Source organism: Salmo salar, chromosome ssa04 (genome assembly GCF_905237065.1).
Source record: "Salmo salar chromosome ssa04, Ssal_v3.1, whole genome shotgun sequence".
Lineage (NCBI taxonomy): Eukaryota > Metazoa > Chordata > Actinopteri > Salmoniformes > Salmonidae > Salmo > Salmo salar.
The window spans coordinates 35,947,916-35,967,680 of record NC_059445.1 but is presented as its reverse complement, the minus strand read 5'-3'; the positions used below and the strand labels follow the sequence as shown (position 1 = coordinate 35,967,680).

Below are 19,765 nucleotides of genomic sequence, written 5' to 3'. Positions count from 1 at the left end.
CCAGTGCGTCAGACGTCCAGAGTGTCCGGCAACAGTGCCTCGTCCAGAGTGTCCGGCAACAGTCCCTCGTCCAGAGTGTCCGGCAACAGTGCCTCGTCCAGAGTGTCCGGAACCGGGGGAGACGGCCCACTGTCCGGAACCGGGAGGGGACGGCCCGCGACCCGGAACTGGGGGAGACGGCCCACTGTCCGGAACCGGGGGAGACGGCCCGCGACCCGGAACCGGGTGAGTCTGCATGTGATCCGGGACCGAGCGAATTTAAATATAACTTTGAACTGTGTGAGTCTGCTTACAGCTCGAAACCGAATGAGTCTACCTACAACCTGGAACTGAGTGAGTTTGCCTACGGTCCAGAACCAAGAGACTCTGTCTACAGTCTGGAGGACAGTAGGCCGGAGCCAAAGCCACCTCCAGTATAGGTGGGTTGGGGAGGGGGGGTGTTGCACAGGTGCCGTCGTTGACGGCAGCCACCCTCCCTTTAGTTAGGGGGATATTTTTGTTGTTTGGGGGTTTTTGTGTTTTCTTTTGAGGTGCATTCGGGGTCTGCACCTTTAGGGGGGGGGGGGGGGGGTACTGTCACGTCCTGACCAGCAGAGGGAGTATTAGTTTTGGTCAGGACGTGGCAGAGGAGGGTTTGTGTTTTGTATGTATTTCTACGTTTTGTCTAGTTTAGTTTTTCTATGTTTAGGATTGGGTGTTGGACTCTCAATTGGAGGCAGGTGTTTCTAGTTGCCTCTGATTGAGAGTCCTATATATAGGTGTGTGTTTGGTTTGGTATTTTGTGGGTAGTTGTCTTTAGCACTGCTGTAGTAAGTATAGCCTGTCAAACTGTCGGTTTGTCATTCTTCGTTTTGTTGTTTTGGTATTCACTTTATTTAAAATAAATATTCAAGATGAGCATCCACATTCCTGCTGCGTTTTGGTCCTCTCTACTCGAAGACAGACGTTACAGATATAAATGGTTTTCTTACACGCTAAGAATTCTTTATTACGCCATATTGTAGAGTATGAATGCCATTGTCATTTAATACTTGTTACCATGGATGTAGCTCCGAATATAAACATACACTCTATATGCAAAAGTATGTGGACACCCCTTCAAATTAGTGGAATCGGATATTTCAGCCACACCTGTTGCTGAATCGAGCACACAGCCATGTAATCTCCATAGACAAACATTGGCAGTAGAATGCCCTTACTGAAGAGCTCAGTGACTTTCAACGTGGCACCGTCATAGGATGCCACCTTTCCAACAAGTCAGTTCGTAAAATGTCTGCCCTGCTAGAGCTGCCCCGATCAACTATAAAAGGGCTGTAAGTGGAAATGTCTAGGAGCAACAACGGCTCAGCCGCGAAGTGGTAGGCCACACAAGCTCACAAAACGGGATTGCCGAGTGCTGAAGCGCGTAGTGCGTAACAATTGTCTGTCCTTGGTTGCAACACTCACTACCAAGTTCCAAACTGCCTCTGGAAGCAACATCAGCACAAGAAGTGTTCTTCGGGAGCTTCATGAAATCGGTTTCCATGGCCAAGCCTAAGATCACCATGCATAATGCAAAGCGTCAGCTGGAGTGGTGTACCGACATTGGACTCTGGAGCAGTGGAAATGCGATCTTTGGAGTGATCACGCTTCACCATCTGGCAGTCCGATGGACGAATCTGGGTTTGGCAGATGCCAGGAAAACGCTACCTGCCCCAATGCATAGTGGCAACTGTAAAGTTTTGTGGAGGAGGAATAATGGTCAGGGGCTGTTTTTCATGGTTCGGGCTAGGCCCCTTAGTTCCAGTGAAGGGAAATCTTAATGCTAAAGCATACAATGACATTCTAGATAATTTGTATTTGTAGTCAACTCCCCCCACTCTTGAGCACATCTTCATGTGTGTGACACTATTGAACATGGGTCAAAAGGCAAACAAAAGTATTATCTTAGTTTTTTCGCTGGTAGACAGTGTCCTTTTCCGGTGGACAGTGTCTTGAACACCTTTAATTGAACTGCAGGAAAACAGTGCCCGACAGGAGGGGGTGAAGGACACTGTACCGGTCTACGGCTAGCTAGCTAGCTACCGTTGTTGCCCCCGCCCCTTCTTCTGTGGGGGTTATTGGCGGCTGGCATCCAACTTTATTTTCCATTAATGGCACCTAATGTACTGGAGCACCCCACCTCCTGCCTGTCCTAGCTTAAAAATGTACCAATATAAGTATAAAAAGGGGTTCATGAAGATGCAGGAATGCCCACATGCAGGAATGCCCCGAATTGCACCCTTCTCCAGATTGATGATGTATGTCACGCAGCTGAGAATTGAGTGGGGAAGAATGTATTTGTTTCAATTAGTTCCCAGCTAGCAACATCAGCAGCATGGCACTAGATACAACTTGTAAAAGAAGTGATATTTATTTCTAGAGGCAAAGGAAAAAATTACTTGTTGTATTGGTCACCTACTGGAATCTGGATTTCACCTTGACATGCCAATTAGCTAACGTAATGACAAGCTGGTGTGAATGACTAGTGCAATGGTTTTGGATCGAGGTGCTTCCCCATTGAGACCCTTTTAAATTACTAGAGGCTCTGTCGTAAACCAGCAACGTTCCAGAATGGAGTGAAAATGGCAGCCATATTGTCTAATTGGAATGAATGGTTTTAGAGGCATAATCCAGATTTTTACTTATGCAGGAAAATAAAAAGCACGTGATATTTTAGAAATTAGGTAATAGAATTATTGTCAACCTAAAATATTGTCATACAATTATATGGGTTTATACAAATGTTCTGTATAAATAGCCTCCTAAACTGATGTAAACAGACCATACATTTCTGCTTTCTTGGAAAGCTGTGAGTACTATTATATGATACAATATCAGTACTTGTTGCATTTATGACTTGTCTGAGTCCTATCATCAACATGTTGGCATATTGCCAGTTAATTTGAAAATTAATGGAATCATTCCTCTAAAACTGTCTGGCTAGCTATCTAACAAACATACAGTGCAGATCAATTCTTCATATTCATTATTTGTCTTTTCACAGCACTGGCAACAATATCTTATCACAGTACTGGCAAACCACGGTTGACCAACTCCCTGACCAAAATGGCTGACCTTTATCCCATCATAAGAAGGTTCATGTCCATTCTAGTTTTTTGATTCCTAATTCTATGTGCTTCCCATTGTTGCTTCCAATGACTGTATATATGAAGTTGCTTCCCACTGGGTAGCAGTTGCACTTGCTTCACCGGGCAGCTGGATCACTTGTCGCTGGTGGTAGCTAACGTACATGGCCAATTTATTCCATCCCACTTGATTATATTTAGAGTTGAATAGCAGCCTGCACGAGAAATAACTTGTAATATTGGTAGTAACCATCTGGATGTCACGTGATACCGTTTACTGCTCAATGGGGAGAGTTTGCGCTGCAAGCCTGCAACACAACAACACGTGGTGAATTCTTCGCTCCCGAGTACTGATTGCCCAGCACTGCTGTCCTGCAGTAACTTAAAGGGAAGTAGCTAGAATAGTGTAGCTAATATCAGGCCAGGGTGACAGCTAAAGCACATGTATTGTTTTGTAGCCCGATTAAAAAAACGAATGATTCTGAAAACTCCCAAGTCCCAACTTCGGCAACAAGTTTCAAATTGTCGCTGATATTTCTAGCCATAAGCATAAGCTAGCTGGGGAGGGCTGACGGCTCATTAGGATGACTGACTGAACTGACTGAAACCAATCCGTTCATCCCCACTCAACTTTTGCTGCGCGACATACGTCATTCATTTTGGGCGTGTCTATATCGCCTCTTCCGTTCTACGAGAAGTCTGAGTCAGTCAGTAAATCATGAGAGTTTTCAGGTGCAACTTTACTAACAATGGTTTTGGGAAATAGCTCTGAGATTTATCGATGCTCCTTTGAAGGAGCCACTCTCCCTCCCTATTGTTATTCTCACTTCTCTTCCTCTTGAAGAGCATTACTCTCTAGCTCTCTTCAGCACAACTGGATCCCTGTTTTCCTGCTTAACTGCTCACAAGTGAACCGTGAAGGACATCACTGCATAGGTCTTCAGACCCTGTTAGAAGTGAGTAAAGACCGCAAGGTTTTTGCTTGGGGTAGAAATTGCTTTTCTCAGTCTCAGTTGGTAGCTATTTTAGACTCAGGTCAACTTGGCTAGCTCACTAAGAAGAAAGCTATCTTCATTAGCATACTCAACCTGCAACACGGTAGCATTGCTAGCTCACCTTCTCTCGTCTAGCTTAACCTACATTCACCCTTTTGTTTGAACCGACCGTCTCAGCCTCACAGCTCCTTCACTACCTGAAGGCTAACTCTGCCACCACACGGTTTCCTTCAGCCAGCACTAAGCTAGCTACAGCACACCTTCACCACGAGGTAGTTGCTAGCTAGCTAACGCCCCACTAGCCTCATGGCTATAGCGTTCTACTCATTGAATCAGATGTCTCATTCATCACTAAACCGACTGATATTGTCACAGGCGTCAAAATGAGTAGACCAAGGTGCAGCGTGGAATATGTTCATCTTGATGTTTAATGCAAAAATTATCACTTACAAATTAAACAAAAATGACAGCAGACAGTTCCGTCAGGTACTCACAACTAAATGGAAAACAACCACCCACAAAACCCAAAGGAAAACAGGCTGCCTAAGTATGGTTTCCAATCAGAGACAACGAAAGACACCTGCCTCTGATTGGAAACCACACTCGGCCAAACCTGGAAAACGAACATAGAAAATGAAAACTAGAACACATTCCCCAAACACCCAGACCATACTACTATGGCAAATGACCCTTTTCACTGGTCAGGACGTGACAGATATTGCCAACTACTTTAATTAAGATTAATTGGCAAACTTAGGCATGACATGCCAGCAACAAACGCTGACACTACATCGCTCCAGTTTTCCCCCTGGAGGGCGCTGCCATATTCGCTTCCCCGTTCTACGGGGCTCTGAGGGAGCTTTTTTTCCCTCTATATGGCAAAGATGACTTGGCTCTGTTATGGAGAACACTCTCCATTGAGCTAGTGATCAATCGGTATAGTAATTTATTACTACAGCTGTCTGGTACTCCCGAGTCCACAAAAAGTTTGGTTCACGCCACCAGACCATTCATTACCTGCTCTGCCTTCCCCTCTTACGGGAGTGAGCGGCTGAGGTTATATCTTTGCTTTTGACAACCCTCCATTGAGCAGGTCCAAGGCATACCAGTCAGCTAGCTGTCCTACTGCCCAGGATCAGGAATACTACGCCGCAGTCATTTCCTTCTTCCTTTGGCTACATTGCCTGACGTCTTATGTAATGCCGCAGCCCCGAGAGAGACTGCTTCCTGCATCTATCCGGACTGACTTGCTGCAGCCTGGTAGAAGCTATGACCCTGTGAGGGCCCTGGAAGACCCCACCCTCAAAACGGTGACCATGCCATTTGGCGTGGGAGAGCTGACACACCCATGAAATAGGGTGATGCCGTATGCTTTTCCTTCTATGTTACCTATCCTCCCTTTTCCGTCCAGTGACTTTCCAGTTGGCAGTTACACCCTGCTCACGACCAGTCCTGGCTGCTATCATCATGCAGGTTTTGTACCCTAGCATACTAAGCAATTCTCTACCCTCACCCGGATGCTATAGCCCTTTGGGCATAGCCGGTGAGAGAAGGGGAAAAAATTAAGAAAAAAGAAAGGAAGACAGCGCCGTGACTCTTGGAAAATAGTGCCAAACAGTGTTCGCTCTATGCTGCTCACGGGCTCGCAGCTCCCCTTCGGACTGCGACGCAGATGAAATATCAGCCCATGCAGAGATGCGCGAGATTGAACTTCACTCAACTTTCGATAGTTTTCCCCTTTAGTTAACACTGTCAACGTTTCACTCTGCTGTGGCTATTGTGCTCAAATTAATGCGATATTACAGTGGTTCGTCCTTTAAAAGTTGCAGCGTGCCGCGGCACAGCTTGCATGGTGCTGCAGAATTCTATGGCACATTATTTAAGTGTCAACCACTGGTACCATTAATGCTAGTTAGTGCTAGTTTGACCACCAGAGGCCATCTTTGAGAAGCATTTGATAGCCTTCAATAGTGGCTGTACTAGAGAATTGAAAAAAAAATGTTTGTATATGGGACTGATTTTAAGAAATGTTGCTTAATTCATTTGATTAATATTATCGTGTTTCTATTCCAAGAAAAATGAAAAACCCTCTAGGTTTCAGTTAGGATGGAATGGAAAATATGGTGCTGTACAACGTGACGGACGGGAGTTGGCTACAGTACTGGGCTATTTAGCTATAGAATCCCTGTGTCGTGCGGGCATGCGGGAGACTGGGGTTCAATTCCCCAACGGGGAGGAAGGAGTAGGCTGTCCTTGTAAATAAGAATTTGTTCTTAACTGACTTGCCTAGTTAAATAAATGTTACACTAAGGGTATATACCCTAATTGTAGTCTAACCAATACCCAAACGGAGATTCAGTGAAGATAAAAATCAAATTGATTTATCAAGACCAGTCCCCATGCTTGTCTCAGAGCAGCGCAATGGTGCTAAAATAGTTGTAGGCTATTGCTTAAAATCATATTGCTTCTAACTTCAATATGCTCTTTAAATAAATAAGACCTACACCACTTTTAACAGCACATTACTCAACACTAGTGAGACTGATGTCGCCTACGGTAGGCCTACAGTATATCGAAAAATATGACGTGACTCTCCGCCAATAATTACATATAGGGGATTGGAGGATTCTAAATTAAAACCAAAAGCCGCCTCATTGGTCTCCCGGTGGCGGCCGGCACGGGTATCGAACCTGCATCTGTAGCAATGCATTTTGCACTGCGGGAGCCCCAATCCACTCGGGAGCCCCCATCCACAAAGTATCAAAAGGTGTTGGTAAAGGTATATTGTCCTGCTAATAGCCCATAATGAAAACGAAAGTGAGCGATTTGTAATCTGAATAAAGGCCAAAATAAAACATTAAAAACATTTATTTCTGTTTTTAGAGGGAGAGAAATGCTGGGCCAATTGTGCACCGCCCATAAAGGCCAAAATATAGCCCTGCTAATAGCCATAATGGCACTGTACAACGTGACCGTGTGTGTTTGAAAGACTATTTTCCAGTAAGCAACAATTTGTTTACCTTCATTAGACAACTTTGTTCCAATATTTTTGTAATTTATTCCCATAGTATGGAGCCATAACTAAATAAACATCGGCATTTTGAAAAAGTATTTTCATCATTATTTTATTAACGAAAGCATAAAGATGCTGTTAAAGAAATAGAGTACTGTACAGTATATGCTTTTACATTTGGAAAATAACGCATTTAAAGCATTTTGAAGATATAAGCCACCTGCATTTGTTTATCAGGCTATAGCAGAACAGCATAACGGTCCGGACGGCCCAGTCGGTCAAGTTCTGTTGTCAGAAGAGGAATGGAAATGTCAGGGTGAACCGACCTGATGAACCCGCCAGGTATGTTGACTCGGCTTGTTGGAGGTGGAGTTCCAGAGCTCACAGGTGTGCCTTGCATGGATTGTGACTCCATCTCGTTCCTTTCCCTCTTCAACACGTCATTCTCCGCCTGTCTCTCCGCCAATGCCGCCTGGCTCTGGACCAATGCATCAGCTGTCGCCCGTATCTCTTCCCCTCCGATAATGTTTCATTTTCTGCTGGTCTGCCTTCAATGACTCGATCTCGGTCTTCAAAGTTTGAATCTGATCCATGTGCACCTTCATCAGATGAGCAGAATGGTACCGCCCTGAGCCTCCATCGATTACAGTGGCCTATGATAGAAACGGTAGATCAATTAAGAGTTAAAAGTGACTCCAACACACAAATGCTGCGTACACATTTTAAGAATCTAGCAAAACGAACCACTTTCTTGGTAACGATGTGTTTTTTTTCAGTGCTGCCCGTTGTCCAGCCCTTTGTCCACTGATCTCCACGGATGGTTGTCGGCATGTTTGTATGCTCTGCAAAAACACATTCACGTTTTTAGTACATAATCATTTATATTTTTATTTTATTTATTTAACTTTTATTTAATTATCCATTTTATTACACAGTATGCCTACACATTGATAGGTTATATATATATTTTTAAGAAAATGCACTGAAACCAAAATACCTTTAGTTTTGGTGATTCTCTCAGCTCCGACTAATTTTCAAGTCCTCTCGTGGTTACGGTCCTAATCCTGGAATGGGTAGAACCATAGAAAGAAGCTGGCTTGATGAAAACAATGTCCATTTGGTATGTTCTCTTTGGTCGCAATGTTGTTTTTTGCGGGTAGGGGGATGTTCACACCTATAGTAGCCGGGCTATAAAGAGTCTATTGTCCTGCTAATCGGCTACAAGTGTTTGAAAACCTGTTTTCAAAATGCCACCAGCTGTCCATCACTACTGTAAATAAAAACACAACATCTTGTTTACATTCTTTATTTTAACCATAATGTCACAAATAATTTGAATCTACCTTTCCAATTACTTTTAGAGTTTGGGATTTACAAATGTGTGCTTTTCATGTCATTTTTCGTTAAATCCAGTTCAGATTTAAGTATAACTTTTGAATGACGCCTTTAGTGAGAGGTCTAATGGTTTAATATTTAATAATATTTGCCCTCCGAATTCATATCTACGGGGCATTTTTCACGCCATTATTAGTTACATTGTTTTAGTTTGAACGTGCAGACTGGCACTAAGAACAGCGGGAACGTTACCCCTAGTCAGCGCCATTATTAGTGCAATACCCCTTAAAGTGTTGATCTGTTCCCCATGGGCTAGGTCTGTCCTCTGTGCGTGGCTCTGCAGCCCATCCCGTGCCCCCGGCCCTCGTTCCTTGAACCTCACGCGCCCACCGCTGTTTCAGTGGATACAGCTGGAGAACTACAAGGCCATCTCATTGTGCGCCACTCGGGAGCCATGACCAATATGACCAATATATATTGTCCTGCTAATAACAGGGTTAATAATATATCTGTGAGAATATCCAAGGGGCTTTTACATAATTCTAAATTAATAATAATAATAATAATAATAATCTCTTTGTTTAAAAAATAACAATATTTTGGAGATGATTTTGTTTTCAAATAATGTAAAATTAGTGAGAAAAAGACCATTCATGAACATGGGGTGAGACATTGTTACTAATTTGTAAATAAAGCCAGTTTGTTATTTAGAATGATTTATTTCTGTTTTTAGAGGGAGAGAAACCATAAACCTACAGTCCTCTCATGGGTCTCCCAGTCGAGGCCGGCACGGGTATTGAACCAGCATCTGTAGCAACACAGCTTGACTGCTATGCAGTGTCTTAGACCGTTGCTCCACTCAGGCGCTGTACAATGTGACCGGTCAGGAGTGGCCTACAGTAAGAACAAAATAATCCTAACAAAATAAAATAATAAAAACCTTAGTGTGACAACAGTTTTAGTAAGTAATACTGAAGTCGTGCACAATTATCAGTTTCTATTTAGGTTTATGTCGCCCATTCATTATCAGTTAGAGACACAGTAGGACCCAAAAGCATAATCAGTGCTCTAACTCCCCATTGCGCTGGTCTGGAGCAATGAAGTAGTGACGCAGGGTAGCGTACAAAACCACAAAATTACCTCTTAAGTCCCGCAGCATAATCGCAAAACTTTTAGTGGAGCAACCACTGTAGGCACTTTCAATGTAACATACTGAAACAAAATGAACTATGCAAAGCTAAGAGATTTTCTTGTAGGCAGAGCTCATTGGAGTAGGATTCTATTCCATTGACATGTACGACTCAAAGCCAATTTGTGCTTGATCCGAAAATGTGGTCGGAGGCGCCGTATGAATGGTGTGACACAATTGCGAAGCCTCCAGAGGCCAGGCCTCCAGAGGCCCGCTGCTCGGCGAAGCGCAAGAAGTATGAATGCCCTGACTTCTGCTAAAGCCAAATCACCGTAAATGCTGTACGGCCAATGCAGGCGTCAGATTGACCATGCAGCGCCTGTCAGGCCCGTACTCTATACAGACCGGTGCACCATAACCAATCAGAGCTGCAGTAGGCCTAAATGCAAATATCCATTGCCATATATGAATCTGTGCCATTCACTTTGAACTGGACAGCATGAGCTGTCATGAGTAGATGTGCTTGTTTTGAGATCAAAGCGAGAGCTGCATGTAGCCACCTGTGCACATTTGATCATATTCTTTGCCAGTTAGTGAGTATTAGCCCAGTTATAGCTCATTTCTAGTCAACAATGGGGGAGTGGTTGCTTCCTTCAAGAGCACAAAATGTGTGCATTTCTAGTATTTTTGAAAAGCAAGTCCGGTAAAGAGCTTAAAGGGGCAGTGTTGTATTTTGCAACAAGTCTTGAATAAGCTAAGTAGCCAATAGGCAGAGGGTAGCATCATTTTTCTGATTCTTTGTAATAATGGTATGGGAATAAAAAATAATTGTACATAATGTTTTTTTTTACATCAAACAACATAACATTTTCAATCACCTACTTGTTTGAAGGCCAAGTGGATAAACAGGTTAATGTCAAGCCCTGCATGTTTTTTTTTTTTCTTCAAAAGTCTCATGGAATGTAGGCCTACATTGAACACCACACATTTGCTGCTACTGTAGGCTGAATGATAGAACAGCTATTTCCATGTTAAAATGTCATGGGATGCATTTTTCTCGATTGTTTTTGATGTTAGGCCAATCTTGTAGGCCTACATTATAATCAAATAGCCACAGTAGCCTCAGTGTTCACAGTAAACGCGCGCCGGAAGTTTCACAGAATTTTCACAATGTTCAAATTAGCACTCAGCAGACATGAAATTTGCTATGCCCCCCCCAAAATTGAGGGAATATTAGTGCCAGCCCCATGAGGCATGCTCTCTGTTTTACAGTTGATGCGTTTTCTTGAAAAAATGGTATGACTAAACAGATCGTTCCTCTGTTTTCCTGGGTGCTATGCTCCTGAAAATGTTGTAATTTCCTCGAGCTTCTTTCTCGGGCCTGCCAAGGCCCTGACAGTAATACAGTTTATCCCAAACGAATATGTCACTTCTAGGGGAGGAACATCGCTTACGCCCAGTCTCTAAGCCTTTGGCTCATCCTGCGATGTGTCTATTGTGCTTAAGATCCTTTCACAGCAGCTACTAGCCGCTGAGAAGCGTGGAGATGTAATATTCCTCAGTCTTTTTCTTTACTACTACCCTTGGCATCCCTAAAGTGATTGTGTCTTGACTGCGCTCTACCAACCACTGCTCATGCTCGCAATCTGCCCCAAGGTAACCCCACCCTTGGCTGACTTCTCGTTGTCGCACCTTGGAGCCTATTTCTTTTCGCCTGTCGCCTTCCCCAGAAAGATGTCCCTGTCGTTGTCCAGTACGCACGTTGCACATGTACTTGGATTGAACAAGAGCTCGGGAAAGGGTGTCATGCTCTTTGCTCATTGGGCAACCACCCTCAACGCTTTCCTGGCAGATCATTGGGACTATTATGTTTATTTATAATGGTGAGGGTGACAGCCTTTGGAGGGGCCTGAAACGGCCCTCTCTTACAGAGGAGTTTACCTCTTGGGCACTGTTTTTGGGATATACAGTACTTATAGAAAGTCTACACCCCCTTTTACCTTTTTTTGTATTTTAAAATTTTTCCTGCCATAAAATGTCATCTAAAAAATCTAAAATTAGATTTTTTGTCATATTTTTTGGGGGGTGGCAGCATCATGTTATGGGTATGCTTGTCACCAGCAGGGATTGGGGAGTTTGTTAGGATCAAAATAAATATAAGAGGAGCAAACCCTAGATAAAAAGTTAGAGGAAAGCCCACATCAGTCTTCTGAAAACCCTGGGATAGTTTTTTACACAAATAATTACACAAATGTTTATGCAAAAGACACACCAGAATGGCTTTCCAAGAGGTGTTGAGTGTTCCTTCGTGGTCTAGTCTCAGTCTTGACTTAAATCTGCTTACAAAATCTGAGACAAGGTTTAAATATCATTGTCCATCAATGATCCCCAACCAAATTTACAGAGCCTGAGCAATTTTGACAAAAACGATGGATATACAGTAAATTCGGAAAGTATTCAGACCCCTTGACATTTTGTTACGTTACAGCCTTATTCTAAAATTGATTAAATAGTTTTCCCCCCTCATCAATCTACACACAATACCCCATAATGACAAAGCAAACAAAGGTTTTTAGACATTTTTGTAAAAAAAAAAAAAATGAAATACCTAATTTACATAAGTATTCAGCCCCTTTGCTATGAGACTCGAAATTGAGCTGAGGTTCATCCTGTTTCCATTGATCATCCTTGAGATGTTTCTACAACCTGATTGGAGTCCACCTGTGGTAAATCCAATTGATTGGAATGATTTGGAAAGGCACACACCTGTCTATATAAGGGGGCTCCCGAGTGGCGCAGTGGTCTAAGGAACTGCATCTCAGTGCTAGAGGCGTCACCACAGACCCTGATTCGATTCCAGGCTGTATCACAACCAGCTGTGATTGGGAGCCCAAAGGGAGGTGCACAATTGGCCCAGCGTTGTCCGGGTTAGGGTTTGGCCTGGGTAGGCCGTCATTGTAAATAGGAATTTGTTCTTACCTGACTTGCCTAGTTAAATAAAGGATAAATACAAAATAAGGTCCCTAAGTTCACATTGCATGTCAGAGCAAAATAAAAGCCATGAGGTTGAAGGAATTGTCCGTAGAGCTCCGAGACAGGATTGGGTTGAGGCACAGATCTGCGGAAGGGTACCAAAAAATGTATGCAGCATTGAAGGTCCCCAAGAATACAGTGGCCTCATTCATTCTTTAATGGAAGATGTTTGGAACCACCAAGACTCTTCCTAGAGCTGGCCGCTCGGCCAAACTGAGCAATCGGGGCAGGAGGGCCTTGGTCAAGACGGTGACTAAGAACCTGATGGTCATTCTGACAGAACTCCAAAGTTCCTCTGTGGAGATGGGAGAACCTTCTATAAAGACAACCATCTCTGCAGCAATCCACCAATCAGGCCTTTATGGTAGAGTGGCCAGACAGAAACTACTCCTCAGTAAAAGGCACATGACAGCCCGCTTGGATGTTGCCAAAAGGCACCTAAAGACTCTCAGACCATGAGAAACAAGATTCTCTGGTCTGATGAAACCAAGATTGAACTCTTTGGCCTGAATGCCAAGTGTCACATCACACCTGGCACCATCCCTATGGTGAAGCATGGTGGTGGCAGCATCATTCTGTGGGGATGTTTTTCATCGGCAGGGACTGAGAGACTAGTCAGGATCGAGGCAAAGATGAACGGAGAAAAGTACAGAGAGATCCTTGATGAAAACCTGCCCCAGAGCGCTCAGGACCTCAGACCGAGGAGAAGGTTCACCTTCCAACAGGACAACGACCCTAAGCACACAGCCAAGACAACACAGGAGTGGCTTCGGGACAAGTCGCTGAATGTCCTTGAGTGGCCCAGCCAGAGCCCGGACTTGAACCCGATCGAACATCTCTGGAGAGACCTGAAAATAGCTGTGCAGCAACGCTCCCCATCCAACCTCACAGCTTGAGAGGATCTGCAGAGACACTACATTTTTAGGACCTCAATAAATACATTATAACTACCCAAATGTTAATTTTGGTGAACTTAACCTTTAAGGTTATGTTTAAGGTTTAAAACAAAAAAATGTGTGCCTAGCACTGGGATTTGAGCCGTAGTTCCATATATCCATATTCATGGAAAGTTGCAATAAGACGGGGGAGAATGGAGAAGAAAGGTTGTGCAGTATAGATTGAACTGAATGTGAGCAATTCAGGAAACACCCAGGTCATTGTTGTATTATGAATCATGATGTGAGTGAGTAAACATGGAAGAATTTCGCTGTTGTAAATCCTAAACCAAAATGGATATTCTTGTGCCTCATTTGGATAATCATTCTATTGTTGTTCATTCCAAGAGTCAGTATCTGTGTGCATGCGTGCATGCGTGCATGGGTGTGTGTGTGTATCCATGCTGAATCCTGTGGTCTGGTACATCTGGGTTGATGTACAGAGGGGTGTCTCAGCCTAGCTCAGCCTCAGTCTACATGGTTGTTTTGGGAAATTCCCTGGTTGGTTGGTGGGTGGGTGTTTTGTTTTCTGTCGCCTGTCTTGTTTTGGTCTTTCTGTTCCCTATGTCCTGCTGCATCACAACAGTAAGTTGATACTATAGCGTGCTGGGAAGATTTTGGCTAGACAGACTGTGTGTGTGTGTGTGTGTCAGAGACAGACAGACTGTGTGTCTAATCTGTCTGTCTGTCAGTCCTTGTAATTTGACCTTGTTGTCTTCTGTAATGGTACAGGCTGTGTGTTTAGGTAGGAGAGGGACAGACTGACTACAGAGGGCCAGAAAGAGTAGCCTGGTTCCTATAGGAGTCGGCAAGACAAGACGAGCACAAACGGAACTGGATCCAGGCTACAAAGCGAGGGGTTGTGTCAATCTGCCCATGTCTTTCCCACTGAGCACAAACTGATTGAATCAACGTTGTTTCCATGTCATTTCAACAACAAAAAAGTAATCAACGTAAAGGAATTTCGGGAATGTTTGTCTTTTTTTCACCCAACTTTTAAACTAAATCCAATGCATTTTTATTGATTACACGTTAGTTGACAACTCAATTGAATGCAAATCACATTTGTGTCCAGTGGGTTGCCAAAATAGAGCTAATTAATCAGGAACTTTCTTTTCGCTGTTATATTCCTTAGCTTCTGTCCTCTGTCTTTACACCCATATGTTGTCTGTTTTTACCTTTATTTAACTAGGCACGTCAGTTTACAATAATGTCCTACCGGGGAACAGTCGGTTAACTGCCTTGTTCAGGGGTAGAACAACAGATTTTTACCTTGTCAGCTCGGGGATTCGATCCAGCAACTCCTCGGTTACTGGCACAATGCTCTAAACACTAGGCTACCTGCCGCACCGTGGTATCCTCCTCTCTTCTGTGGGTAGCTAGGAGAATTGTGTTCATTTCCTAAAGACTTTCTATTTTCCTCCATTACATAAATGATAATAGGTAGTGAATTATAGCTTTCTTTTATTCTTCTCCCTCCCGTCTTTCTTCCTAATATGTGCTGTTGTTGCCCCTTACCCTAAAAAAACGCTACGTTGTTTGATGACTGAACTGCTGGATTGTAAGCATTAGGTCACTTAGTTGGGTTATTTTCTTAAAAAGAACAGGGCTGGGTTATTGATGCTGGGTTATTGACGCTGGGTTATTGAGATATGACCCAGCAGGACAGAGCAGTATATTGGAGGCGTGGCTTAGTATGGGGCGTGGCTTTACGATAGTTATTTTGTTCTGTTCTGTTGTATGGTTATCACATGTTAAGGTTGAAAACTGCCCGTTTTTGTAGCTTTAATGAGGCTTACACAACTGTAGGAGTTTCTTAAAGCCTTTGAAAATCCCAAAGTTGGGATAGTTACCACTTTTATACAATATGTAAATACTAATGTTATTAATATTATTTTAGAATATGTAATTTAAAAATATATTTAATTACATTGGCAGTGTACCAACTTAACATGATGAACAAGAATGACATTTACTCTCACGGGTGGGGAAAAATAACCTATGGATTACATTAAAAAAGACCCAGCTGCTGGGTCAACCTAGCATGAAAGTGTATTTATCCCAATTAATGGTTAAATTAACCCATGTTTGGGTAATCTCAACAGCCAAACATGTTGGGTTATTCACCCAACCCAACTGGCTGGGTCAAAATAACTCAGCATATGTTCTGTCTAATATTTAGCCAGCGCTGGTTTACTAAATAAGACAAATTTCACATTTTTTTCTGCTGTTTACTAAAACAAAACAAAAAGTAAGGTGGTCACATAGTGTGTATTTGGTTTTACTATCCTTGTGGGGACCAGAAGTCCTCACAAGGATAGTAAAATAAGGACATTTTACCGGTTCCCACAAGACAAAAATACTATTTTAGGTGTTAGGTTTAGGGTTACAATTAGGGTTACAGTTAGGGTTAGGAGTTAGGGTCAGTGATTTGGGGTTAAGGTTAGGGTTAAGGTTACGGTTGAATTATTATTTTTTGAATGAGAATCAATTGTTTGGTCCCCACAAGGATAGTAAAACAAACACGTGTGTGTGTGTGTGTGTGTGTGTGTGTGTGTGTACATTTAAGCCTCCTGGGAAACGCCTCCCCCATAAGACACAAAGGTTTCAACAGGTGAGGATCTTCAGTCTTCATGGCTTAGTTACCATGCTTCCCATTCTCTACAACCACTGTATTGATCATCCTCTTCAAGCTCTTACTCCAACACTTACTTTCTTCAACTCAACCCATTCTCTCACACACACACACACACACACACACACACACACACACACACACACACACACACACACACACACACACACACACACACACACACACACTAAACCTAACCCCTGAGCTTAAAATAGCCTTTGTATTCACTAGGGAGAATTTTCCTTGTTTTACTATCCTTGTGGGGACATTTGGGGATTTCAAGTACCTACAAGGATAGAAGAACAAGTACACACACGACAGTACAGGGACAAAGTGGAGTCACAGTTCAATGGCTCAGACACATATGTGGCAGGGAAAATCACAAATTATAAAGGAAAAACCAGCCACGTTGCGGACACAGACGCTTCACTCCTGGACGAGCTTAACATCATCTTTGCCTGCTTTGAGGAAAACAACATTGAGCTGCCAATGAACTCCTCCCTGTGCAACTGGGTCCTGGACTTCCTTACGGGCCGACCCCAAGTGGTGAAGGTAGGCAACAACACCTCCGCCACGCTGATCCTCAACACGGGGGCCCCACAGAGTTGCCTGCTCAGCCCCCTCCTGTACTCCCTGTTCACCCATGACTGCTTGGCCATGCACGTCTCCAACTCAATCATCAAGTTTTCTGATGACACAACAGTGGTAGGCCTGATTACCAACAATGATGAGACAGCGTACAGGGAGGAGGTGAAAACCCTGGCGGAGTGGTGCCAGGAAAATAACCTCTCCCTCAACATTAACAAAAAGAAGGAGTTGATTGTGGACTACAGGAGACAGCAGAGAGATCACACCCCTATCCACATCGATGGGACCGCAGTGGAGATGATCAGAAACTCTTCGGCGTGCACATCACTGACAACATGAAATGGTCCCTTCACACAGACAGCATGGTGAAGAAGGCGCAACAGCGCCTCTTCAACCTCAGGAGGCTGAAGAAATGTGGCTTTGCCCCTAAGACCCTCACAAACGTCAACAGCTGCACCATTTAGAGCATCCTGTCAGGCTGTATCACCGCCAGGCCATCAGACAGTTAAACAGCTAACTGGCCTCCACCAAGTACCCTGCCCTGAACTTTAGCCACAGTTACTAGCCGGCTACCACCTGGTACTCAACCCTGCACTTAGAGACTGTTGCCCTATGTGCATAGTCATTGAATACTGGTCACTTTAATAATGTTTACATACTGTTTCACCCACTTACACTGTATGGATATACTGTATTATACTAATGGCTCATCCTATATATATTTTTATGTGGGGGGGATTATGTGTGTATTGTTTATTTTTCTTTTTTATTGCTAGGTATTACTGCACTGTTGGAGCTAGACATATAAGCATTATAGCAATAACATCAGCAAATCTGTGTACGCGACCAATGAACTTTGATTTTATTTGACTCACACACTCACACACACACAGAGTGGAAGTGAGTCATGAAGAGAAAGTGTTACTCAAACCCCCTTCGAGTAGATCCAGGCTAATCAGATCTTACCTCACAAAACCCACTGGTCTAGCCAAGTTGGGTCTCTTGTGACTGGAAAACATGCACCGCGAGATTTGGTTCTGGGTGGTGAGATTATACAGTACATACAGCTATGTGGTTGTGAATTATAACTTATCTGGCTGTCAAATAATCAAATCAAATTGTGTTTGTCACATGCGCCAAATACAACATTTGTAGACCTTACAGTGAGCTGCTTACTTACAAGACCTTAATTAACCAACAATGCAGTTTTAAGAAAATACCAACAAGAAAAAAATAAAAAAGTAAGAGATAAGAATAACAAATAATTAATGAGCAGCAGTAAATAACAATAGCGGGGCTAGATACAGGGAGTACCGGTACAGAGTCAATGTGCGGGGGCACTGATGTCGAGGTAATTGAGGTAATATGCAGCTACAGTAGTTAAATTATTTGTGAGTTATGTTCTTCATAGCTGTTTTCTTGAAAGAGGAATGGTTTGGGTGGGGAACTATTTCAATTTACTGAGCTCTTGAAACTATTTCCTTGGGTGTCTTTTGTAACACAGCCCGGCCCTCCTTTAAAAACGAAAGAAAACCTTTAAAAAAATGTTTCTTACCTTTGTACTTTATCTCTCGCTTATATTTTCTCTCTGTTTGATGGTGTATGTGGTTAGGGTGTGTGTGTGTGTGTGTGTGTGTGTGTGCCCGTGTGTGTGTGTGTGCCCGTGTGTGTGTGCCCGTGTGTGTGTGCCCGTGTGTGTGTGTGCCCGTGTGTGTGTGTGTGTGTGTGTGTGTGTGTGTGCCCGTGTGTGTGAGGGGGAGTTGATAGATGGGCGGTAAAGGATTGTACAGGTGAACCAGGGTGGAGCCCTACAGGAAACGTGTTATTAAGAGCTTTTGTGAATAGGATTACAACCATTGGTTGTTTGTGTGCGGTGTGTGTTGTGACTGAAATGTTGAAGAAAACACCTCTCTATTTTGTTTCTTTTTAAATCACACTGCAACGCTAGCACTAGCACCTTAATCTCTGGCTCAGAGTGCATACCTCAAAGACCTGCACATCTTTGTAGATTGTAAACAAGGTTATAGTCAGGGTGGAGGGCTACATGAATCCTTTACTGATTTTGGTTTCAAAACATCTCAGGTCCCAAACCATACTTAAAGTGTATTAAAGGCCCACTGCACAGAGCCCTGTCCTGTAACCCCAGAAGCTAGAGGGACATATGTTTTAAGGTTTATGGCTTGGTATTTGACATGGTAGACCAGAGTTTCCCAAACTCGGTCCTCGGGACCCCAAGGGATGCACGTTTTGTTTTTTGCCCTAGCACTACACAGCTGATTAAAATAATCAACTAATCATACATTTTTGATCATTTGAATCAGCTGTGTAGTGTTAGGGAAAAAACTAAATGTGCCCCCCACAGGGGTCCCGAGGACCTAGTTTGGGAAACGCTGTAGTAGACCCTGAATACTAGGAGTAATGGTGCTGGGCATTCAGAAAGTACAGTAAAGCTAAGTGGAGCTTTAGTGACAAATACGTATGTCTCGGAAATTATGATCTGTGCTTTTTTTGTGTTTAGGTGTAAGGGAAGGTTTAAGGCATGGTATTTGACTTGTTAGACCCTGAATCGCCTTACTGTCCATTTGTCCTCAAGTTACCTCAACTAGCCATCCCTTCATAGACAGAAAGAGCTGCTTCTTATATTACCTTCTACCACCTCTGAAGGTGATGTAGTAGTTATAGAAGAGAAACTATACTGAGAAAGACAAATCAGTGCTCTTTAACACAGGAAGACTCAATATATACACAGCAAATTCTCCAGGGTAAAAACAAAAACTGAATTAACACAGAGTGTTAAATCAACACTGAAAGTGTTGAGTCTGAGGACCCACATAAACACCAGAACAGTGTTAATTTAACACACTGCTTAGTGTAAAGACTAATTCAAATATTTCCCAGAGTGCCTTGCCTTTTGGTTGTGGCATTCATCTGTTTTTGGTCCTATGGACTTCACCAAGTAAGATCCTAAGTGAATATGTTATCATTAAAAAAATAA

At 43.2% G+C, this 19,765-nt stretch overlaps 1 protein-coding gene and 1 long non-coding RNA gene across 2 annotated transcripts in view; one reads left to right on the top strand and one right to left on the bottom strand.

The window, feature by feature from the left end:
• The window catches only part of LOC106602890 (forkhead box protein O1-A), an 87,651-nt gene that overhangs the window by 56,055 nt on the left and 11,831 nt on the right, over positions 1 to 19,765 (top strand). The gene's annotated exons all lie outside the window — the stretch shown is intronic.
• Positions 7,280 to 18,433, bottom strand: LOC123742445 (uncharacterized). The gene is made up of 4 exons (XR_006769604.1): positions 18,326 to 18,433; positions 8,113 to 8,179; positions 7,860 to 7,957; positions 7,280 to 7,768 (listed from the first exon to the last, which is right to left on the bottom strand). It is a non-coding gene; the product is annotated as an uncharacterized lncRNA (long non-coding RNA).